The sequence below is a fragment of the Haliaeetus leucocephalus genome, unplaced genomic scaffold (genome assembly GCF_000737465.1).
Source record: "Haliaeetus leucocephalus isolate CR32 unplaced genomic scaffold, Haliaeetus_leucocephalus-4.0 Scaffold284, whole genome shotgun sequence".
In the NCBI taxonomy this organism is placed as follows: domain Eukaryota; kingdom Metazoa; phylum Chordata; class Aves; order Accipitriformes; family Accipitridae; genus Haliaeetus; species Haliaeetus leucocephalus.
This window is the reverse complement of record NW_010972720.1, coordinates 10804685-10830702: the sequence shown is the minus strand read 5'-3', so window position 1 is coordinate 10830702 and position 26018 is coordinate 10804685.

Below are 26018 nucleotides of genomic sequence, written 5' to 3'. Positions count from 1 at the left end.
TCCAAATCAATTATTTCCCCTGGACCTTCCTAAATAGCGATGTGGGAACCAATTTGTGAGAAAGTGACATTCCTAATCCTCATCCTGCATTCAATTAATTATTTAGTTAATTAATTAATTTTCAATTTTCAGAAGTTTTATATATATGTGTGTATTTATAGTGAACACACACTCTGTTGTGAGTGTCTGTCTTTTATTTATCTGATTTAGTCTTATTTATCTAAAACATCCTTTGACATATATCGAGTGTCAACCTGTCTCATCTTACTACTTTAAGAGAGAAAAGTTCTATGTTAAAAAGGACAAAGACAGAATTAATTTAACATTCTTTGAAAATTTTTGTCTTCCTCAAAAAAAAGAGCATATAATAGTGTCCTTCAGGAAACATCTCCATTTCTGAAATACTTTACCTATTGCCCCAAACATTTGTCTTACTGGCATAATAATTGATACTGTGAATGCTTGTAAAAATGAGTTCAATTTTATAAAATAGGACAGTGATATCTTGGGTTTTGTCTGTTAAAATATGAAAGAAAATGTTAAAGATATGTTAACATATTTTTCTTCAGGGTGTTTTGTTAAAAGATTGCTAATGCCTAGACATGTATTTAAAAGGCTTTAAAACCAAGAGTAACAGAAATGCAAGTAATAACTAATAGGGATCAGCAAGTGTGTCCATTACACAGTAGGATTTGTAAGTAAAATTTCAGAAGATAAGCTGTTAGGATTCACCTGAAATGCAACAACAAACCTGAAGGAAAAATACCTACAAGTTTCAGTGATATTCCAAACATAAAAAAAGACTTAGGAAAGTGCTGCTCTAAGCCCTTTCATAATTATAAATATTAGTTGCTCAAAGCTCCTATAAAATCTGCTCAACAACCCTCTTCCAGACAAACACAATGTTTGACATAAAGTCCAGTTAAGAATATCATGGATGATGGTTGGACTCAATGGTCTTGAAGGTCTTTTCCAACCTTAATGATTCTATGATTCTATGATCATCCCAAACCTCCTTCACTTTTGATTCTCTGTACTGTATTTTGGACTTTCTAACTATCTAATTAGAAATGGTTTTCTAGTTCACAGTCTGTTCCTGCTTTAACTCTTGGCATTGGCAAGTAAGATACAGTGTTATTTCTGTCACCAAAGCTCTGTCTTTTCATCAGAAGTTTACAGAAAAATAATATAGGTTTAAAATGTCTCAACCAACAGAGAAAGAAATGGACAGAAATATTCGGCCCCTAATTGGAAACACAACTATTTCTTGATAAGGGAAAACACAGAGAAAATATATAGGAGTAGGACTATTTTTCTCAGCATTCAAAACATTAGTAGAAAATAGTGTAGTAGCAACCGTAGTCTTATAACCCAGTAAAAAAAAAAAAAAAGGCTGCTCTTATGAGAACAGGTCACAGGCTTTGTGTTAAGCTAACTGCTCTATTACAGTATTCAGAATCCCAGAGTTTATATTCTTTCACAAAGAAAAAATATTGCCCACAGTTTTGACAATTTCTAACCAATGATTACCTATTTCATACTGTTACCTGTATTTTATGTGCTATATAGATACTAATATATAATTACATTCCACATATATTTTATCTAGATATCAACAACTTAGCCATAAAAGTCTTTTTTAACTCAGTTCTCAGCTAATACTGATTCTTCAAGAAAAGTGAACTTAGCTTCAAATAACTTACATTTTTTTGTAGAAAGCTACCTACATTAATATTTTGTCTTGTCACTCTAATTAACTGGGAAGCAGTATTGCCACGTCTCAGTAATATTGCTAAACACTGTGTTTTTTCCCCTGTATGTTTTGCATTTAAATTGTACTTTTTTCTTTTCAAGATTACAGTAAACTATCTTCACTTTTTAGGTAAGTTTTCTCAGGTATTTAGACAGGCAGAAAAACCTTCCAGTTCAAGCATGACTCCTTTTTTCATTCCTTTACACTAATGTAGCATTTTTCATTAGTTCCACATTTGAGATGTTAGAAGATCTGTCTCATGAATCAGAATTCCTTCAATAGTATTACCTGTAGCAATTCTATATAACTGCAAATTATTAAATATATATATATATAAATTGCTGTAAAGATTAGTGTAAAATGAAACATAATTTAAAACTTTGGAATATGAAAAAATCCATGGCCAGTATTATAGCTGGACGTAAATTAGAATTTGTATATTGTGCTTTTCTATTATTTTATTAATTTTTTTCTGCCTCTTACTAACAGGAAGCCCTACACCTAGACAAAAAAAAAAGTGTTGTAACTGCAGCATTCTTGTACACATGGACAACAAAAACACCAAAAGAGATGATGAAAGCTGTAAGCAAGCAATACTTTTGTGATTAATCAATATAAAGCATTCTTTCTTCCTCAGAGACTGATCCGAAGTTCTAATCAAGCTAAAGATCACAGTAATTAAAAAAAAAAAATCCACACAAAAAATCCCAGAAAAAAATCCCACAAACCCCCACCTTCGACAGATGCCAGACACAAGATGGACAGTGGACACAACGCTCAGCAGTTACGAAGCATGAAATAATGAACATATAATGAATAAGGCTGCAATCATCTAAACAAAACACCAAGAACTCAGACCAAAGCACTGTAAGATGTGGAGAAATCTATAGTAGGAAAGCAACTAAAATGCATTATGAATTTCAAAACCAGGCAGAAAATACTGTGACAAAACCAACTTACTTCCTTAAGCCTAATTTTAAAAGAAGGGTAAAAATAACATTAACAAAACCAAAGTAGTTCTTTACACAAGAGAAGGAATAAATATCAGGAATCAGTAATGAATTTGTGGAAGGTGCTACCTTAGTAAATGAAAGCATAAGGTTCACAACAAAACAGAATTCTGAATAAATTAGACTATTATTGCTGTTCCATTAATTGTCCAAGATGACGTATTCAAGAACCAAGATGCTACACTCAGGAAATAACTTTTTTTTTTTTTTTTAATCTAAAAGAGCACAAACTAGACAGGTATTTTGAGACCTGATGCAACTTAGACCAAGTCAGAGTGGTATAAATTTGGATTTAGTCTAGTATATCACTATTTAGATTACTATTTGTGTTTGACATTCAAATGCATAGAGTTCTTGATTTATTATACACCTTAAAAATTCCACATATAACAATTAAGTAGAAATACTGTCCATACACTGAAAAATCACTAACTTAGAATTTCTATTTTCTTTCATAATTGCAGGTAAAGCCTGATTGCTTATCTTCCAAGTTTGCTAAATCCAGGCACTGTTTTCTCCAACAAGGTCTGTAGGATTTTGATATCTAGTCATTAAACTCTCCTAAAAAAAATCTCAGATGCTAAATAGTAGAAATCTTGTAATGTTTCAGCCATCTTGGACAATGTCCAAACCACTTGTATCAGATAAATGATTGCACAGACTTTGTGAACGAGATTCTCACTGCATTCACGTACACATAGTAAACTACTAAAATAGTTATAAGAGCATGCTACAAAGAATAAAAACAATACATTGTTGAAAATAAAGAATAAATACTACCATCAATGATCTAAAAACCCATCCATGTTCTAAAAAACTAATCTAGAGTTCAAAAAAATTTGCATGAAGGGATGATGAGGGAACCATGTTTAAGCATGAGAAATCTCATGAGTGTATGTGAGAAAGAAAATTTCTGGAATGGCACAGTTATCCCAAATCCAAATCAGATATGTCCAAAGACTTGACTGATTTTAATGGCAAACCAAGCATTTAGTGTGCACAAGCAACTTCATCCTCAAATAGCAACTCTAAATACCATACATACAAAACGCAAACTTATTTGAACATTAAATTCAATGCTAAGTATTTAATTACCTTAATGGTAAACATACACATTTCAGCTTTTATTTTAGAAATATACAGAGGATGTAAAATCTTTTAAAGCAAACTTCCTAAAAATCAGATGATCTTAAATACTACATTTCCTTTCAGCTGCCTACTAGTATTGGGCATACTTTATTCATATATTTTCTTTTCTTATGATGCTGCTCCCTGTCATAAGATTCTCCTACTTTACCCAAAAGTTATAATATTCCTAAAGCAGTCACTCTCAAGCTAGTAGTAGTATTCTGCTACTACTCGTCTCTCAAAACACAGACACACACACACAAAAATGCCTGAGCTTGCTGGACCAGTATTCCAGTAATACAACTTAAATTAGTTACAAGTTGAACTATCCTGGGCTATGGATTTAGCAGTGAACTGTACTACTTTCCAATGACCTTTCCTACCACCAAATGATTATTTTGTACCTTTCTAAGTACATCACATTTGCCAGCAAGAAAAAAGAAAGAACAGCTAATAAAAAGCACAAAGAAGCAATAAAAAATACCCCCCCCCCTACAGTACCTTGCTGTTGTCATAAAGGGACAGCAGTATTTTTCATCATATAAAAAGGTATGTCAGATAATTTTCATAGACTTCTCTACCAGAGGTATATTGAAGGAGAAGACAGATGTCGTAAAGATAATGAGCTACCATAACTAGGGGAGTTTTAGCCTGAGAAATGTCATAATAAAGAATCATAAATAGATTGAAGTTGGTAGGGACTCTTAGAAGTCATCTAGTCAAAGGCTGCTTAAAGCAGGATTACCTCCCACCTTGGACCAGGCTCCTCAGAGCTATGTCTGGCCCAGTCCTGTCAGTCTCCAGGTAGCTTGTTCCAATTACTAACACTATCATGGCGAAGAATCTCCTCCTTATGTCCAATTAAGGCTTTCCCTGTTATAGCTGGTGACTGTTTCCACTTGCTCTTTCATTGTGCATCTTTAAGCAAGCATGGCTCTGTCTTCTCTCTAAATGGCTTTAAATGGAAATACAGCAACTTAGATGCCCAGCCCTCCTTTCTCCAGTCTGAACAAAACCCTGATCCCTTGACCTCTCCTCTTCCAGCATGCACTCCTACCCCTAACCATCTTGGAAGCCTTTCAGTGGCTTCTCCAGCATGTCAGAGTCTCTTTCCTGCACCAGAAGGCCCAAAACCAGGTCTTAGTGGATAACGAGTTGAATTACCAGGGCACCCTTGTGGCAAAGATGTTCAGCCACACAGTGGACTGTTGTGGCAAGGCTGCAGCCAGGAGATGGAAGGACATGATTATTCCCTTCTGCTCAGCACTTGTGAGACCACACCTTGTGTACTGGGTGCAGCATTGGGCTCCTCAGTGCAAGGAAAAATGTATATACTGGGCCAAGTACAGTATGGTTAGGTGCCCCGAGTGCATGACGGTCAAGGAAAAAATGGGAACTGTTTCCCCCACCCTTAAAAACAGAAGACTTGGAAAGACCTTACTGCCCTCTTTAATGGCAGGAGATACAGAAGACACTGACAGACTTTTCTCAGAGGTTCACAGAGTTAAGACAAGGGACTACAGATATAAAATGCAACACTGGAAATTCTGACTAGGTATAAGGAAAAAAAAATACCATGAAAGTGGTCAAATACAGGAAGATTGCAGAATTTCAGTCCTTAGAAATACTTGAAACTTGATGGGGCACGACCTGCAGAGTTTGATCTAACCACGCCTGCTATGAGCAAGAAGTTGGACAAGAGGACCTCCCTCCCACCCTAAGTAAGTCTATGATTCAATGTGTGACGCAAATTACAGGAAAAGTTAGTACAAACATAAAGTGGCAACATTTCTCACAGGCCTGAATAGACATCAAAGCAAATCTTCAAAACAAAGATCAAGGAGTACTAAGCAGTTCAGTGACTGTTTCTTTTCCAGTGTCGGGTTAATTTCTTCCAAGTCAAAAGACTCATCTATGACTGATATATGTATATCACATCACCTACATCAAGCACTGAAAAAGCTCAAGTCTCTTCATTAGCCTACTTTGAGATATTAATTTGAAAGATTCCATTAAAAAACTATACACACATAAAACCACATACTGAAAACTGATAAACATAAATTCAATTTCTTGGAAGAACTGATTACCTTAGTTACCATACAAGCAGTTTAAAACAGTTTCTGTACTGCAGTAAGTATTTAATTTTTTGTTACTATACTTTCGTTTACTTCTGCAATGCAGCAGAAGAAACAGTCCAAACTACCTTAATGAATCTACAGCTAAAAATATTTGGGATGTCAGGCACTAACACTGGTATCTTTCCACAAACAAAACAAGGGAGGTTTGAATTAGACTGTGGGATCTAATGTGAAGAAATGCTTAGAGCTTCTATGTGCAACTGAAGCCAAAGGAGCTGTGCTTGAACATACTGAGTTTGCATACTGATACCCATTTGTAAATAGTCACTGTTCCAGATGGAATATTTAGCATTAGTGGATACTTCGGACTTAAAGTCCCACCACTCATACTTTGTCACCTACTATGAAAGTAAGGATGAAAATGGGGATATTACCTTCCATGGTACTATAAAAAATAAATTAATTAAGGATTTTGAAGCTTTTGGGTACCATAAAGATAACTGTTATAGAAAAAAAGTAGGGCAAAATAAGAATTCTGTCTTTAGAGCATGACTTAATACTTACTAATGAATGAGGAATAGGGTCATGCACAGACTGATGAAAAGAAAAATAAAATTAATTAGCACTTACTCTTTGAACTTTGTCCCTCTTATAAAATGAATTTAAAAAGTTTCCATGGAAACACTATATACATACAGAATTACAGATTATACATAAATACAAGGGGATGAGATGTGATATAAGGGAACACAGTCTTATTTCTGGTATTTCTTAACTCTGAAATCCATAATTATATCATTTTGTTATCAGGGTGGTTAAAAATGTTCTATTATACTATTTTATTTCACTAATACCATTTATCTAGCAAAATACCTTCCATAACATAACACTTCAACAACAGCTACTTTGCTTAACTTTTAGCACCAATTCTCTACTACCTGGGACCTGTTTTTATTGTGGGAACCCCAAAATAATTAAGATGCAGACAGTGGGCAGAATGTACATTAATACTGACTCTAATTTTTTTACAATTGCTGACTAATACTATCCTACTGCTTTTAAATCTTCACAGTTTAAAGTAATACTAATTAAAAACTGGCACATGCTTTATTCACCATTATTTAAGGACTCAGATCAGAAGCTTTGAACTCTCACAGATTAAAATTTCAGTATTTCTCTGCAATATCTTCTACAATCTTACAAGCTGTCTCCTTTACTATTTCCTATATTGTTTTCTTATAAAGTAAATTAGTTGAGGAATAATCTAAATTAAATTTGATTTAAATGCTGACGTCTTTAAAAGATGGCTTTACTTTCTAACTGAACTTGTTAAAACTTTTCGATTAATCAAGATATTTATATTTTCTTTAAAATAACTTTAGATTCAAAGGAAATTATTTCTGTAAACTAATTCTAGAATATATTTCTAATTCTAAACTATTTTCTCTAAACTAAAAGCCATAACCTGCATTAGAATACAAACTGTTTATATAACAATATATATCTTTCAATAATACTTTAACGAATGATCCTCCTAATCTATATATTTATGCCAGACAGTTATAACTTAAATTCTTTATTATGGACAACTTAATTAATGAAAAAAATCTAATTCTTTTAAAGCATATTGTAGACCTGGCATATATTTTTTTTCTAAACATTTAGAAACAACAGGAGCTTCACTGAGCAAAACAAGGCTGTGAGCTTCAAAAGCGTCTCTACAGTAGATATAGAAAAGTAATAAAATATCTTACAGGAAATATCTGCCAAAATAGGGAAGAGGTAGAAAAGGAAACAAAGATATATTTTTTTAAATTGTTTTAATCTAATCTGCAGAAATACTGAAATACCACAACTGTAATTATAGTGCTAGTGAATAGTACTAAAAAAGACCAGAATTAAGGTTATTTGACTTAGTGATGCCTTCATCTACATATATTCAAATGTCATATTTAATCATAACATTTAATTTTCTTTAATACTTATCTTGACATCTCTCTAAAACCTTTTTATCCTATATTGCTAATACCATATCAGCCCATCTTTCCTTCTCATACAGTTAATATTTCAAGCATATGCAAACCCATGAATATTCACTCACAAATGTAAGCTTCAGATTAACAGTACAATTACCAAAACACCAAAGGTTATTTTATGTAATCTCAATTATTTTCAGAGTTTTTCCTTTTCAAATTTTAATTAATCTTTCCAAGTTCTAGCAAAAAGGATCTGAAATTGTTTAATGTGAAACTGTACTTCTACCACTCAAATCTCAGTTCCAAAACTCTGGGGTCAGCGGTGCGGGGAGAAGGGGAAAAGAAGGTGGAGAGAAAAAGGGAATATACCTTTACAGAAAAATAAATGGCCTGAACTTGTAGTTGCAAACCTGAAACAAGTGGCAGTCAAACCCAGTAAAGTTTGCAAATCACCATTTTAGATTCTGAAGCTGAAAATTCTCTTGCAGTTCATACAATATCATGTGGAAAATAAATATAGTTTTAAATATCTGTTTATTCAACAAAATATTAAATAATATCCAAAGTGCTATGAGGGGCTGGCTGGAAAATGCTGCCTCTGTATTGATATTTCAGAGGTTGTGGAGCATGAAACAAAAGTTCATGCATGATAACTAGTAATGTGTACACTGTTGAAATAAGCTATCTGAATTCTAATATGTGATCCCCATGTGGGAATATTAGACAGGGACGACACACGTAAAACATCTGTCTGAAGAGTACATTTAGAAGTTACAAATTCACAGCAATTTTTAAAGAATTACATTTAGTTCACTCATGATTGTCTAAAATAATTAATTCTAGAATTTGCACAGCTATTCCAAACAATCACGTTAGTTTCCAATATTAAGGTTCCAAAAAGACAGCCTTTTTGCCCAGAGCTGAGTGGGGAATGAAAATTACATTTCACAGGCAAGGTACAGATTTTAGAATTTAGCCTTATTCAAATTTTTAGACACCATCTCCTCAGAAGTGTGTTTTCTTTAAAAGGATCTAAAACCGTTAGTAAGTTGACTAAATTCTTCCTAACAGATCATTTGTTTTGCCAAAAGTACACAGAATTCTATAAGCCCAAAGACAATTAGTTTATTAGTTAATTTATTAACCACTGAATGAAACCTATCATTTCAGGTGCCGTAACAAGATTTTCTGCTATTTACATAAATCTTGCAGAGTAATATTCAGCATGCTTTCTCTGGAGAAAGAGGCTATCACAGAGCTTCAAAGTTAAAAGAAAATCTTGTCAAAAAACAATGAACTAGCTGGATTCCAGTTCCTGCACATGATAAAGCATGTGACATTTGCTATTCATGACAACTTACTTTTAGATCAAATACAAAATCCTTAAAATAGATTCTACTTGTAAACAAATAAAAAATGTACAGCTTATTCTTATAATTCCTATTTATGATTGTAAAAAAAACACCTTTAACTATTCTATCCACTGAAGCATAATAACATTTCTTAAATTCATTCATGAAACAGGTTCAATTTTTTACATATATAGTGGGAAGATACAGTCATAATTTCTGAGTATATCAGTTCAGGGAAAATGGACACAAAATGACCACAGTATTTTAAAAATGTTTTTATAAAACTACTTTTGATTAATTTTTAAGATTTCCTGACCAAGAAAGTATTTGCTAAATAATATTTTCAAGTCAGCCAAATAGAACTGTAATGAGGTAGTTGAGGAAGATAAATCTCTGCAGTCTGTTCCTGTACTGCTTTTATCTTTCAGAATTAGTTTGTAAACCAAACATGTTGAAAAAAAATAGGATGTAGATTTATTTCTTTTTCAGCACTGCTCAAATCTTCTGACTCCCAAGTTCACACATGTGACTTTCAGGGCAATGCTGAAATAATTCAGTGATATCTACGTCTGGAGAATATGACTTAGGATTGCAACAAGCTCATATAGATATGAGCAAACAACAATTTCTGTGACATTTATTTTCTAAAAAGGAATACGTGTACAGTGAAACTTGTTGCTGCCAGCTGAACATGTTAACATGCAACATGTTCAATTAATTTTGCACTGGTCTCCCACTTAAAACTGGCTGGGTTTTTTGGGGGTTTTGTTTGTTTTTTAAACCCCTTCAAAAAATGTGTCCAGTAACAAAAATTTCTTTACTTTGATGAAAAGACTGACAGGCCGCTTCAAATTCTTAGGCCAACAGCAGTGACCATCCATTAAAGAAATGTATAATTACTAGTATTTTTGGTTGTGAAAATAAGTGCTTTGGCCATCAGCACATTGACAGTAAGGCATAAGGATTACTGTTCTTCAGAAACCAAACCAAAACAAAACAAAAAGTGTCTTTTTAAGAATGCCTGTCATCCATGGAAAGTTACAGCAAGGCTAAAACCAGAGATCAATTCTTTAATTCCTGCTCCTGCAATGACAGTACCATGATAGGTATACCTCTTTCTCAGATAAAACAAATTCTGAATAAATAGTATACCATACCAGATCGCCATCCTTCATAAAGTAAAATACTGACCTAGCCTTTTTTTTTTAATGTGGTATGAGTGTTCCATAGAAGGGTGTCGCAAGCATTAAAGACAGAAGTTTACTACAAAAAGTTACTCAAACTCAAAGAGGTTTTGGAATTAATTTTATCAAAAATCTAAGCTGTTCCAGAGTTCAGCTGTAGGATCGTTCCACCTCTAATGTGTTTCTTTCAATAGAGGACAGCTCTAATCTTCTGTCACTGAAGGCCAAATGGAAATCACAAGACAGTAACTTGCAGCTCCTTTGCAAGTTTCTAAGTATAAATGGGAAAACAGAAATCTTCCAACATGCACAGGTTCCACTCAAAGTATTTGAGTTAAAAATGATTAATGTTAACAGTATAAATAAAACACTTTTTCACTTGAATTTCTCATTTTCCTAAAATTGACCTAAGAAATCAAAATTGAATGCTTAGTTTAAGATTGTGCCTTCACTTTCAAGTGGCCCTATTTGTCAGTTATCACAGAGCTGAAAAATCAATTATCTATTGTACACATTAATCCTAATCCTATAGCAAAATACAGAGTTTGTATATTAAAAAGTCATCTATGAGTAAGGACAGATTAAAGACCAAATACAAATTGGGAGGACAAACTAGAAAATTGCTCCATTTCATGACACTGGAGCAATGTTGAAAGCTCAAGGCAAACTAACATCAGCTGCTTTGCATATGGTCTCTGCCAGGAGCCTGAAGCAGAGATGGGCTTTAGTTATTCTATCAGCCTTTAGCAGACAGGTGCACTAAGATAGGTTCTGTGTCTGTTGTTCCCTGTCCCAGAAAGTAATAACTAAATCTCAGACCAGAAAAGAAGGTATTAACTGACACTCCAAAGTAACAGGATGAGTGCAGTTCATGTCAAAATATAACTACAAGGTTACTCATGGCTGACAAAGGTTAGGAGTATGACATAAGGCTATATGGATCAGGAAACATAAGTGAAAGCAAGAAGCATGAATCTGAAACACCAAGGAATGAAGCTGAAGCCTCTAAGTAATACTAACTTAAGTTACTTGTCATGATGCAAGAAGTTCCAAAAGCAGACGCAGACAAAGAAAGGTGCTTAGTAAATAGGAACATTCAGTTAACTACCAGCCAGTAATTAAATGGATGGGGTTTTGTTGAACTGAAAGTCCCATCTCCAGATATTATGATTTTTTTCTAAATGGTCCCTAGTCTTATCAATTTGTCCTTCCTTCTATTTTAGCTAGCATGTTTCAGTTGAACTGGACTACAATAACGACAATGGAGGTTCTGCCCTGTGTAATGGACCCCTTCACGTTTTACCTACTGTTGTAGCAAAGGCCCTCTGGAAGGTCACAGGACTTCTCTACAAAAACTGAAGAGGAACAGCTCTTGTGCACTACAGTCAGAAGAAAATGTACAGCCTCTCCCACTGTAGTTATTTCTAATCTAGTAGGATGCAAAAAAGACAGAACTGTATTCTTAAAAGCAATCAATTGCAATTATCTAAATCAATGTTAACACTTTAGCAGAACATTCTTGTGTGATTGTCTCTAACCTACTCCTCCCAGGAGCAGGAAGCCATATAGTGAACAATGGGTCACTGCAGTTTGTGAAGGAGGTTTGAGCAGAATATTGTGATGGTTAGAGAGACAGGCAGAGCGCATCTACCTGATGCAAGGCCATGAAACACTTCTTTGTAGGAAGGAAATAGAAGATCCATCATAAAAAAAAAATTCTGAAAAGAGGTAAGACCACATATTATGAAATTTTAAGTACTTTTCTACTAATTAGGCTAGTTTAACTTTGTTTTCCAAAGGCTCTTTTACAAATTATGTGCAATTTTTTTTTCTTCCCAGGCCTGCACTCTTATTCAAGGGAATCCTACTAATCCTCATTCAGCAGCAATGCATTACTGAGCAATCATTTCAATTCTCAGTTATAAGAACTTAGGGAGTATTCACAGCTTACAGGTTAGGTTTTACAATGGAAATTTAAACACGGTATGTTCCTTACTTCTCCACATTACAATATTTCTATCTATCTATCAAGGCACAGGAGAGGTATGGGAAAGGGACAGATACTGTGACAGATACAATGCAACTTAACTTTTTAATATTAGAATGAATTTTTATTTTATAACCCATCAAATAAACCAAAATGTTCAAAAGTAGGAAAAGATCCTTCTGAAAAATAAGACTCTATGTGTATAGACAGGTTATTCTGTATAAAATGTACAAGTTTTTTACTGAAGTCAAGCACTTCTTAGTTTTTTACTGGCTTATCATACAATCACCTTCAAACTATCTAACAAAAACAGAACTCTAAACTTTTTGCGATAGATGGCATTTCAGGAAGTTCACCTTTAATCAAGGTAGCTACACTTATTTCAATCTAGAAAATAACTTGCATACAGCTACAATATACAGTTTTCTTGTAAGTGCTTACTCAAATTCATGATTTGCTAACAAAAAAATCTTCTCCTACCTCTTCTTTCACACATGAATAGAACACATTATGCCTAATTGAAAACTGCAGTCAGAAAAGCAATCAGACTGACATGGTTAATAACAGGAGCTTCTCCTAAAGCATCATTATAGACTAAATTGCAATTGCATTTTTCCTAAATATGAAATCTGCCATTGTTACTCCGTGTGATCTGTTTCTCAATTTGGTTTAAGAAAAAGAGATAAAACTCAGCTTGTATGTGGGTTTTTTGCATGCATCTGGGCACATAGATATCACATCAATGCATACATTTCAGATCTATTATTGTTATACCTTTTATTTCCCTCATTAAATCATGAATACAAACCTGAGACAAAACAGTACTAAATGGGGTTTCTCTACTCTCTGGAAGTGTATCTTCACTGAGGGGCAGCTGATAGCAACCATTTTAATGAGTGAGTTGTTTGTATTGATTTTAAGGTTAAATCATTGAGCCTAAGCTTCTTTGTACAAGCATCATGTAAAAAGCTCACTTTCCCACAAAATTAAAAATTACACTCAGTGTTCATTTCATATTAATCAAAGATGAAAACAAGCTGAAATAGAGATATTACTATTTGCCATATTTAGGACAAGCAAACATCTCAGGATGAGATACACATCTAAAATATTATGTGACAATATTCTGTCACATATATTGCAAGTTTTCAGAATTTCCTACCACCCCAGCACTTAAATCCAAAACAAAGGATTTCAGCATCATATTTCATTACATTAAATTCTGACTAAATTCTACATAAAACCAAGAAAGAATCCTGAAATATTATACACAAAAAAAATGGCTCCAAAAATGTATTTATTTTTTTCCCTACGTAAAATTGTTTAAGCTAGAAATTTAACTATATAACTGTTTTAACTAAGTCTGAATGTTTTGTTGTTACATTCAATTTGGTATACCCCAGTAAAAAGCTCCACAGTTTCATCATTATCATCAGTGCTGTTTTATTTCTAGTGCCTGACACTCCAAGCATCAAAATGTGTCCTCTCACTCTCTGAGGCTGCTGTGGAGAGATTCAAGTTCCCTGTACTGAAATACTTACAAACCAAACACAGGGCTTTGAACCCTACCATAGAGAGAAAAGAAGAAAATATTAGTCATTAAAAGCATTTATGGAAGAGCAATGTTTCAAACATGGCTTTTAATGGCCACCTTATTATCACTGGTACTCTCCAGGCCTCACTGGAGATAAAACAGGACATTGGACTAAAGTTGTATCATATTGATATATCATCCATTTTATCATTTACAAGGGTTAAAGTAAAACAAAACAGACAATTTTAGAAATAAGTGCCAAGAAATCATAGCAGTTCTAAAAAAGTTATTTAACTGTTTTCACTCTTCTCCTCTTACAGCCTGTTACAAGACTGCCATCAGATACTGTTTTCTCCGTCCTTCTTCAGACTTTGGATTCTGGGCCAGGACTGCCTTGTGCTCTCTCTTTTCCCCCTCAATCCCCCAGGAGAAAAACAGTGAATGCTTTAAGAAACCATCATCCTAATGATGAAAGAATATCAGGCTGGAAAAAAGTGGCTGAATTACAGAGGCCACATGCAAAAACTACTGGATATTGACATCTTTGTCTAAACTAATGGGGAATTTTTCTACAGAAAGAATGGCATTTTTGATAAACATAGCATTTTAGTCTATGTCCTCAGACAAAAGAAAATCAAAGTTATTGTATAACGTTTCTATCAAGTTGATTATGCACAGTAATGGAATGACTAATTTTTTAATTTAGACTAGACTTCCGTTATATAATTACTGTAAAACAAGTTATAATTAAATTCTACACACATGACCACATTGAACTTTATCATGTTAAGGTACTGACATCCACTCTACATTAACCTTTAAAATGGAGATACTACAATTCACAGTTCTCACTATGCTGATATTCAGATGCCCTCAAGAGTGTCTTCTTTCTGTAAGTCTTTTGTGGCTACTTCTGAAGCTATTTCCCTACAGGTTTTAAGAGTAAACCCCACAATTTTACCACAATAAGAATTAATTTTCTAGGTTAGGAATACCTATTTATAGCCTTGCAAGCTACAAGGTAAGTTCCCAATTTCACATAATTCTATATATATGGAAATTATATGACCTTAAAATTGCTGCAAAATCTTAAAGGAAAACTGACACCTGATTTTAGTACATCACCTCCTTGTTTCCAAGCATTCTGTCTAGTGTGATTTTTTTTTTTCAAAACAATTAGTTACCTCTTCAGTGTCTTTTTTATCCTGCTGTTTGTTTTCAGCTGTGTTCAGTATTGACTTCTCCATAAAACCACAGTTACTATTTGTTGCTAATGAAACCAGCAGCAAACAAATTGAGCTACAGAGAAATTAATCCAAATGGACAATTAGGTATCTGTGCTAATTGTTTTTGTTATTTGTCAACTCCTTTATTTAGACCATTGCAAGGGAAGAGTAACTTATCTGGTTGCTAAGATCTAGAAAAGAACTTCATGTCTGAATAAAAGACGGATGCGTCTCATTACATTTTTGAAAGCATTTTCTGAAGGAAAAGTTCAGCTCTTCAGGATACTTTTATTTATAATATAGCTTTGGATCATTTTCAAATACCGTTGCTGCTACCTAGGAGAGCTCAAAACACTTTTTTTCATATTGTCTGTGGGTTTTACATCAAAATCCCTTGGCACATGTACTCTTCACTAACTGATTAACAAAAGCTTTCTTTGCAAGAATAATACTATTTTATACTATCACACTTAGCCACCCATACTACTGGACTTGGTTTATTAACTTTCAAGAAGCCAATTCTATACATTCCACTTATTTTTTTCTAAAATAATACTTTCCCTTTACCTGTGTAACTTAAAACTGATCTGGCCACAAGTTCAAGGTCAGCCATCAAGATTTCTGCCACAATTATTTACACTTCCATGAGGGATTTTTTTAGGTCCTTAAAATAATAAAATGTACAAAAGCGGGATGGGAAAACAACCTGCTAGGCAAATTTTCTCCACAGAAATCTGGTGAGTTTAGTGGATCACAGCATGAATAACATTGTAGTTCTTTAACTTCTAAGTAAGAAAGTTTGTTAGTTTGTTATAGTCATCCTGTTAAATCCCCATTATGGTAGGGAACTGTATTTTCACAACAGAGCTAAGCATGCAAGCAAACTTACTATTTAGCGTAAAGTCTTGTAAATCCTAAGAACTCAACCCAAAAGGTTTATTTCCTCATTATCCAATTAACAAAAAATATACATGCCCATATGGTAAGTATGGATCATCCATGTACTATTAGAACCACTGTCAAAGTCATAACCTTGGAATTGTTAAGCCTAATTTTTTTCTATACTGATTTTAATAGAACTACAGCTATATTAACATATAGATAATACATTGGCATGCAGTATTACGGAAAAGATTTTATTAACTACTAGATTCTTCAGATAGGTAGATAAGTAAGTCAGGGTTGAGTTTGCAATATAAAAGCATACTTGGAACAGTGCTTTAATAATTTAAGAATGATGCAAATCTGTATCAGAAGACGCAATACAAATAAGTCTAAGAGTACTTGAATATATTTTCTTCCCATTCAAATCCTCTATAACATTTTTTCCATCTCATGTAAAATGATTTCCACTTGAAGCCACAACAGAAGAACCACAGACCTATATTTCTTTCATTTAATCATAGTAGAGGTGTGAAATTTTACAAAAAAGAAGTAGAAATGGAACATTATTTTTACTCCTAATAAGGAGTTATCTAGAAATGTGCGTCTGCATCTGATATACACCTCAACACAGCTGATTTTGATCCAGAATTATTTTGGAGCCTGAATGTATAGGTTTTGACTAACAATTCTGCCAATTAGCAGCAACCATAAAATAAAGATGCAGTGAATTTCTTCTTTAAATTTTCAAATACAAATGTCATCTTTTAATTATTTTTTTTTAAGTATACGAGGCCTGAATCAAACTCACAACAGAATACCTATGTTTAGGCATGAGTATCCTAAATTCATTCCTCTCTTACTCTCCAGTGTGAAAGACATTAACAATAGGGTATTAAAGGCAAGTTTCTAAAACACATACAGACTTGCTATGGTATTTCTGTGGTATTTCTAAAAGCTCTGACCCACATTATTCAGCAATACACTTGAGGGGGAAAATTTGTTTTATTTGTTTAAAATTGCCAGGTTGTTAATGTTTTTGGGGAGTCTTTTGCAGAACTTGATTACCTTGGGTATCAGAGTGATGTATTTATGGCCACTATACTACAGTACTACAGCTCACAAGCAGTGAGCACTAACTATCCCCTTATGGCCTCAAGTTGCACCAGGGGAAGTTTAGGAATTAGGAAAAACTTCTTCACTAGAAGGGTTGTCAAGCATTGGAACAGGCTGCACAGGAAAGTGGTTGAGTCACCATCCCTGGAGGTGTTTAAAAGATGTGTAGATGTGGCTCTTAGGGAGACAGTTTAGTGTCAGGCTTGGCAGTGTTAAATTAATGGTTGAACTCGATGGCCTTAAAGGTCTATTCCAACTTAAAAGATTCTACAATTCTATGATTCTACCAATACTGTATCAGAAGTAAAGTCCATCTAACATACTGTCCTGTGTCTCTGTTAACATCCAGATGACAATGAGCAGAAAAAGAGCAGGAACAGGGAAAATACAGAGCAGTACTCTCACTAGTAAATTCTTCTCAACTTCAGTAATTTGTGCTAATAAGAAATACCTCAACTGGAGAATAAATCTACATCTCATGACCAATAGCCCTTCTTATGTTCTTCCTATGATGACACCTTTCTCCTTTTTAATAACATGTTCATATTCTTGACCTCATCATTACTTCATTAATAAAAAAGTTAGTAATTCCAAATTAATTGGAAATTCCTAACACCATACAAAATAAACTCATCTTTTATAGGGATGAGGTTCCTTGATATAATGAACTTGCCTTTATGAACACTGTGTTTCAAACATCTTTAAAGCTACTCAAAAGAGGATGAACTGAGTGCCCTAAGGATCTTGCTATTAGCACAGTCTTTGATTCTACTCTCCAACATTCCTGTCATGATAGTATGGACATGCTTAAAATAAAGGGACACTATGGCAGGTGCCCTGGAAAACACTGATCCTGAGAAGCAGATCAGCATAAGATACAGTTTGTGAGTTTGAAGCTCCTGAAAGAGCTCTGGACTCTTGAACTCTTGTTATTCAGCTAATCTGAATGTTGAAGGCTACCATTTATTTTAAACTGTGAGACTGACTAAAGTTAACTCTGGGTATAACCTATAGTATAGATTTAACATACTATGTAAGAGAAACAAATCACTTCATCTTGCCATGCAGAAGTAATTGTCAGCAACATACAGGACTTTTTAGAATAAAAACACCTGCAAGATTTGTTTTCTAGGCTTCATTCAAAAGCTAGAGCAGTGCAAGAAGAACTGAATTGGGAACAAATTCACCTAATACAGTGAAAGCAGATAAAACAGGAAAACATTAGATGGCACTATATAGTAAATAATTCATGACCTGTTGTCAGTAAACAGTGTGATAACACAAGGATGGGTGTCTGAAAGAGATGCACGGGGTTTAAATATCCATTCTTCTAGACACTATGGCTAGCAACAATAAAAGCCTCTCCTTCTTGAGCAAAGGGGAAAAAAACATTATCTTTTCTGGTTATTTTCCAGCTAAAGCAGCATCTTCTACTAGCTATCTTTCAAACATTTGATCGTTTAAAAAACTCTGTAAAATATCATCACGCACAAAATCTTTTATGCAAGACAGACTGCGCACAAAACAGCACACATTGGAAAACATTACAACTTCAATGCAAAGTTACCAAAGGACTCCACAAATGTTTTAATCCTTCAGTAAATACAGTTGATAGAATAAGTTATGAATAATGCTTATTGACTATAGAGGCTTACATTTCATAAATTTTTAAATTAAACTTTGTATTAGCAAATGAAACCAGCACATAACAGATCATCATCCCTCATTTACACTCAATTGTAAAAGACCTAATCTGTAGATTGAAGATGAAATAAGAAGCTGTTATTGAAGCCAAAACTGTAACAATTACGTGCAAGAATATATGGAAGAGGCTATGAATATGGGGGCATTTTGATCCTCTGTAGCTCTTTGCATGAGATCAAGTGTGGTCATTTAACCTGCAATTTGAGAAAGAGTGACCCAGGAGCCAGAGTTCACAAGTCTCTTATATGCTCAAGATTCAAACTTGCAATTAGAAACCATAAGAGCAATTTTCCTGCTGTTCTTCCTAATGGGGAATATCACTGGGACAATCTTATATATCTTTCTCAAGAGCATTTATGCCTTTCTGAATATTTCTATGACATCTTACATGCAGGTTTTTAAACGGAATGTTAGGTGTTCAAACTGAAGTACACAATGCCAAGAAAATGCAAAATAAAGCAATCAGGAACCGTTCATCCCACAGCCTTATGTCTTGTAAATTGTTGTTGTTTTTTCCTCATCCTTAGATTATTGACCATTTTTGCACAATGGTTTGTGTCATTACATCTAATTACATAATCAGTGTGAATTCAAGTAGCCGCTAAATGAGAATATTTAATTACCTATGATTTATTTAGCTGCAAAGCATGACAGACTCTAGATGAGAAACAGCTTCAGAAACACATCTGACAACATGCTTTTTCTGAAACTAGGAAGTCTGAAAATAAGGTAGTAGTGAAGTAGTAGTGCAGTAGTGAAGATGTAGAAAGGAACTGGATTTCTGCAATAGAACTAGAAGAAAGTTACGAAGATGTACAAGGCAGAAGATATGGACATCTTTCTCTTCACTGTCTTTATAGACTTCTGTGAGATAGAATACCTACACAGATATTTTTTTTTAATAGCTCTATAAAATCCTAAATAAATTGAATGAGGAACAGGAACCCTGTACATCTAAGGCATATTCCATTACAAACTTTATCATTGCTCCTTCATAACATCTGTTCCTCTCCACCCTTCCAAAAACAGTTTCCTGTCCACTTCAGTTTTTCATGCTCAGTCACAGCTGTGGAATCAAAAAAGCAGCATGAATTTTTATACCTTCTAAAAATATTTTAAAATATATATCTGATTAAAAATTGCCATAGAGCTCTTCTACATGAGGACATAATATTCGGATAGTTTAAGAAGTTGTGTTTTCATCCGTTGAAGTATAATGTATGAACTGAAGAATAGTAATCTGTAGGCATGTGTTATTCACTGTGGGTTTTGAATCTCAAGAGAAATTTGAGTTTGAGTGCAGCAATCCCTATAGACTCAGTCTCAAACATTTCTGAAGAACCAACTCATATTTCTGAACATTAAGTCACAGTGCTTCATTTCTGTTATGTAGAGCCCTTCTAAAAGATAAAAATAAATCAGTGGAAGATCAGATTTCACAAACATATTTTGTTGCTGTTACTTATCATGACACAAATTTCTCTGATTTAAGATTAGCTCATGTAAGGTTGACTAAGTATGGTATGCAGTGCCATGGATTTTTCTTTCCACCTTACAAAACAAGCCTTTTATGATGATTAGAATAGCCTACCTTCTAAAAGCATATATTACTTAAAATACTTCGGGGATTTTTTACTTTGATAATACAAGATAGCAAATGCAAAATTCTTTCCAATAATAATCTAGCAATTCATTGAAACTGAGAATTAAAGGTAAAAAATCTTAGGCTTGTAACTTCTGAGCAGAAGACTTCCAGATAAACTAAGATACATTTTATATTTTATAAAAGTGTTATCAAACTTACTTTTATTCACATGCAACCACAGCTAACATACTTTGAGGTATTACTCCATTACATTTCTATCCAATTTATGTATATAATCAGGAAAAAAGCTTTGAAAAGCTTTCAAAACAATTACACAGCTACGGACTTTGCTTGCTGGACTCAAAATCAATCACATTTTTTTCTTTTTAAACTTTTACCTATAACTCAATATTATTTTTCTTCTACTTACACTGTTTACAACTCTACTCAATCCCTTTCCCTGTTCTCGATTTTGTGACTGTGTCAAAAATCAGCCATCAAATTATAATACTTTTCAGTCAGTCCTAAATCAAGATGAATTCACAATAATGACCTGGAGGCAAACAACTCTATTTCCTAATGGTTTTGTATAATCCATTCTTCTCCAGAAGAACCAAAGAACTAATAATCCTTACATTGTACCATTTAAGTTTAGTTGTATGTACAGTTACCTACATTTCAATAATTCTGAAAGAAAAAAACTAGAAAGTAATATTGGGATGAACAGTAGTTTCCCCACATTTAGATTAAGACTGAGTAGTTTTACTTCAGTAACGCAGTATAGTCATATTCCACTCTTTCAAACTCTTCATAACAAGATTATACATTGTCAGCTTGAATTTGAAGAAAGAATTGACATATAAAACTGCATGTTCTCAGGAATAAATGAACAGTCAGTATTCTAGAGAAACCAAGTTTTCTTCTTAATTTAAGCAGAAATTGGCTATACCTAAATTTAGGTCCCTTATACCAAATAATTTGTTATTAATTTATTCAGTCCAGTTCAACAAAAAGCTCTTGACAATACATTTTTCTGGTTATTGTTAACACCACAGTCAAAACCCTGAAAAATGACTCAGCCCAGGAGTTTAATAAAACATTAAAATATCAGATTATGAAAAACTATCACAGTATTACACACAGTAAGCAATTGGAGATTCTCTGCAAAACCTTGAGGAAAAAAAGAAAAAAGGAAAAAATACAGCTTTTGCTGCTTTTTATAACTCCTACAAAAACAGTTGGACATTGCCTTTTCTGTGATGTCCTGCCTTGCAAAAGCTGTCTGTTACTTTCTGGTCTTATCCTTACCTCAAATTCACATCTCTACTTACTTTCCTACAGACTAGAGCAGAACTTCCCAGTACTGTAGACCAAATGATTGGGTAGGATTAGGACCCCACCTGCTCACCACTCTCACTTTATCACTTGACAATTTGTTTTGCTTAGCATCTGATCCCTCTCTTTTCTTCTGCCTACCATGTTTTCTTTATACAGTGCCATGGAATGTCTCTGTCTTGCTGAGACTGGGCTCATTGTTCCTCCTCAGAAAAGCTCCATCCCATCATTAACATGTCTAACTAGAAATGATGTTTCAGTGAAGGAATGGGTGTTCCTATTGTACTGGCTTTGTGTGGCAAGGTTTTGGTAGCAGGGAGGGTTACAGGGGTGGCTTCTGTAGGAAGCTGCTGGAAGCTTCCCCTGTGTTCGAGAGAGAGCCTATCCCAGCCGGCTCTAAGACGGACCCACCGCTGGCCAAGGCCGAGCCCATCAGCGATAGTGGTAATGCCTCTGTGATAACATTTTTAAGAAGGAAAAAAAGTTAGGACGGAGGGAAAATGGCAGCCAGAGAGAGGAGTGAGAACATGTAAGAGAAACAACCCTGCAGACCCCAAGGTCAGTGAAGAAGCAGGGGGAGGAGATGCTCCAGGCGCCAGAGCAGAGATTCCCCTGCAGCCCGTGGTGAAGACCATGGTGAGGCAGGCTGTCCCCCTGCAGCCCAAGGAGGTCCATGGTGGAGCAAATATCCACCTGCAGCCCATGGAGGACTCCACGCCGGAGCAGGTGGGTGCCCAAAGGAGGCTGTGACCCCGTGGGAAACCTGCGCTGGAGCAGGCTCCTGGCAGGACCTGCGGATCTGTGGAGAGAGGAGCCCACGAAGCAGGATTTCTGGCAGGACTTGTGACCCTGTGGGGGACCCACGCTGGAGCAGTGTGCTCCTGAAGGACTGCACACTGTGGAAAGGACCCATGCTGGAGCAGTTTGTGAAGAACTGCAGCCCGTGGGAAGGACCCATGTTGGAGAAGTTCATGGAGGACTGTGTCCCATGGGAGGGACCCCACACTGGAGCAGGGGAAGAGTGTGAGGAGTCCTGCCCCTGAGGAGGATGAAGTGGCAGAAAATAACATGTGATGAACTGACCGTAAACACCATTCCCTGTCTCCCTGTGCTGCTGGGGGGTTTGGTAGAGAATCTGGGAGTGAAGTTGTGCCCAGGAAGAAGGGAGGGGTGGAGGGAAGGTGTTCTGAGATTTGGGTTTATTTCTCATTACCCTACTCTGGTTGATTGGTAATAAATTGAGTTAATTTTCCCCAAGCTGAGTCTGTTTTGCCCATGATGGTAATTGGTGAGTCATCTCTCCTGTCCTTATCTTGACCCACAAGCTCTTTGTTATATTTTCTCTCCCCTGTCCAGCTGAGGAGGGGGAGTGGTGGAACGGCTTTGGTGGGCACCTGGTGTCCAGCCAGGGTCAACCCATCACACTATTCAAACACAGCCAAGACTGACATAATTCACTCCAAATTGTCAGGCCTCCTGGTTCCTCTCTCCCCAACCCGCCTCTGAAAAAAAAGCTGCTTATAATTCATGTTAAACCTGATAATGTACCCCTGAACCTCTCCCATTTCTCTAGAACTTCTGGAAATACTCAGCACTGTCATACAACTTCACATGATATTTCAATGTGATTTTTTTTAATATTTTTTGATACATTCTACTCCTCCTTACTTTCCCTATAACTCAAAAATGTATCCAGCTTCTTTTATACTCATATCTAGCTCCCACATTATTTCCTTTTTCCCAAGTATTCATTCACTTTCCAAACACTACTTCATCTCCCAAAATTTCTCATCCTGATTTTTCCTTATGTTTATTGATGTCACTAGATACTGCAGCTGCTTTGGATTTTGTTTGTTTTAAACACATTTCTATTATGTCTTTTAACCTTAGCTGGCAATTTTACATGCCTAATTCAAGCATGTAAATTTATCTTCATTTAAAAAAAAAACTAAACATGCTATTCCAGCAGGTGATTCAAAGCATGTTACCAGCTTCCTTCTTTCACTTGATTTACTGCCATTTGAAGCAACTTTCTTTCTACTATGTCTCTAGATTTCATAGTATACCACTGCAATCTTAGACTTTTTCACAAACTAATATTGTCCTACCATGTAAGAAAGTATCTAAAGAGCAGTAGATATTTGGAATCAGCTGACACTGTCAACATGTTACATGACTATATATATTTGCAGGGTTTTGTTTTAGACATGAACAGTTATTATGAAATTACTATATAAATCATGTAATTATTATGTATTAACCAGTATAAAATTACTATATGAAGTTTGCAATTGGGGTAGATTTTTGCCACTTTTTAGAAAAGGTCTACTACAAACCAACCTTTACCTATTGCTGACAACATTAAATGTACTCCTGTTGATTTGCTCTCTCTTCACAGGCTGGAAACAATTTAGTACCAGGTATGCTTGTTCCACCATTGATACCAGATATTTAAAAAATTAAGAAGTCCACATAAAAATGAAATTGTGCCCTAACTTAAAACATTCTGTTCACTGCTGTCCATGAAATATACAGTAATCCAATAGCCATAATAGTAGGTCAAGTGTCAGCATTATAGGTCAATCTATCTCACCTTCAAATACAGCTCAAAAGAAACTGCTTTCAATCCTGGAATACAGGTCAATGCATGACCTTAATCAGATCTTCAATACAGCATTAAAGTGTTCGCTGTATCATTTAGCAGCATCCTTAGACCAAGATATTGAATTTGAAGTTGTTGTCAATATACCTGACAACCGCAAAACTACTCTAATTTTCTTGGAGAGTTGAACTGCATACAGTATGTAGGTATTCATTGCTGAACAAACATTTTCATTTTCTCTGTGAAGAGAACTAGTGCTGTTTACTAAGTTCACCATTAATCTGTAACTTCTATCAATAATTCTACCGTGTATATAAACTTTATCTACCCTTCTAATTCTCTGAACATAGGTGGGAAGGTAGATCAACTGATGAAAAGGAATTCCAGTTCTTAATAAACCAACCAGAGAAGGAGAAAAAGAGTCATATTTACTAAATATCTGACTCAGGGCATATTAATTGTTTTTATCAAAAACATACACACACAATAGTTTTTATACCTCTAAGTTTATATATGTTTTGATATGATCCAGTTAATATGCCTTCCTTTCTACCAAATGACTGTCTACTCAATATTTTGGAGATAGTTGATTTATAATGAAAACCAACAATTAAAAGTATACAGAATTTTTTATTTTCCATTTGTTTTCTCACAGTTATTTCCCTAAGATATCTGCATCAACTCTGCATATATTACCAACATCAATCTGCCCTCCTCAATTATCTATTGGCTAAATTATCTATGAGTAAGAAACACCAAAATACAAATTACAATAATTTATTATCTGTGTCAAGCATAGAATAATCAAGAGAAACATACTTTATAATTTCTTTTTCTAAGATGCAGGAGAGGTACATCCTAAAATGAATACGTAGTATCACAACAAGCATCTCATTAGATAGGTTATATTTTACATTAAAAGGCTATGACAGGTTCACTTGGTCTGACCTTCTGGAAAACGTATGCCATAGAAGATCATTTGCCTTAATTTCTGTGTCCCATATACAATATCTTTTTCCAAAATTCACTGTGATTTGAAAAGTAATGGAATTTCCCTCATACTTGCAGGCATGCTATTTTCAATTTAAAATAATCAACTTATTTCTAATTTAGATCAGTTTATCCTAAGCTTTTGAACCTTAAATCTCTTTCCAACTTTTTATCCTAGATTCAAGAACCATCTTCTGCCATATACCTTTCTCCCTAGAAATTTAATCTTGTTTCATAAATCAAGACAACTGTCATGGTTTAACCCCAGCCAGCAACTAAGCACCACGCAGCTGCTCACTCACTTCCCCCCTACCCCACTGGGATAGGGGAGAGAATCGGGAAAAGAAGTAAAACTCATGGGTTGAGATAAGAACAGTTTAATAGAACAGAAAAGAAGAAACTAACGATGATAATGATAACACTAATAAAATGACAATAGTAATACTAAAATGATTGGAATATACAAATGATGCACAATGCAATTGCTCACCACCCGCCGACCAACACCCAGCTAGTCCCTAAGCGGCGACCCCCCCCCCCCCCCCTTTTTAACTAATAACGAAGGACCCCCCA